This window comes from Eimeria mitis, genomic scaffold (assembly GCF_000499745.2).
Source record: "Eimeria mitis Houghton genomic scaffold, Emh_scaff2053, whole genome shotgun sequence".
NCBI lineage: Eukaryota > Apicomplexa > Conoidasida > Eucoccidiorida > Eimeriidae > Eimeria > Eimeria mitis.
In genome coordinates this window covers 4857-5762 of record NW_013570376.1, presented here as the reverse complement: position 1 = coordinate 5762, position 906 = coordinate 4857, and positions in this window count along the sequence as shown.

Below are 906 nucleotides of genomic sequence, written 5' to 3'. Positions count from 1 at the left end.
TTTTTTTTTTTTTTTTTTTTTTTTTTTTTTTTTTTTTTTTTTTTTTTTTTTTTTTTTTTTGGGGTGGGGTGGGCTGGTTTTGGTTTTGTTTTGTTTTGTTTGTTTTTTATTTAGAGAAAGAAAAAAAGAGAAAAAAAAAGAAAAGAGAAAGAAGAGAAAGGTACAGAAAAAGAAAAAGAAAAGGAAACAGAAAAAGAGACAAAAAAAGAGAAAAAAAAAAACAAATAAAAAGAGAAAAAAAGAGAGAAAAAGAGAAAACAGATAAACATAAATATAAAGAATAAAAATAAAAAGAAAAGAAAGAAAAACAAAAAAAAAAGAAAAAGGAAAAACAAAAAACGGATACATCTACTCTCTCTACATTGCTTTTTTCTACCCATATAAAGAGGAGAAAGAGACAAAAAAACACAAAAAAAACACAAAAAAAACACAAAAAAAACAGAAAAAAAAACAGAAAAAAAGAGAGTAAAGGAGAGATAAAAACCTAAACAAAATAAACATAAAAAAAAAAACAAAAACAAAAACAAAAAGAGAAAAAGCTTACAGTAACGGGTACATCTACTCTTTCTACATTACTTTCCTCTACAAGTATAAAGAGAGAAAGAGACAGAAAAAGAGACAAAAAACACAAAAAAAAACAGAAAAAAACAGAAAAAAAACAGAAAAAAAGAGAGAAAAAAAATATAAACACCTAAACAAACTAAACATAAACATAAACCCCAAAAACAAAAAGAAAAGAAAGAGAAAAAGCTTACAGTAACGGGTACATCTACTCTTTCTACATTACTTTCTTCAACAAGTATCTCTTTAGCTTTCGCGCAAAGGGCCTTTACTTCTTTTTCACTGATGCATTCACATCTGCGTAGCTGTTCTATTTGTCTATCTAGGCTGCTCAGCTGAAACCCA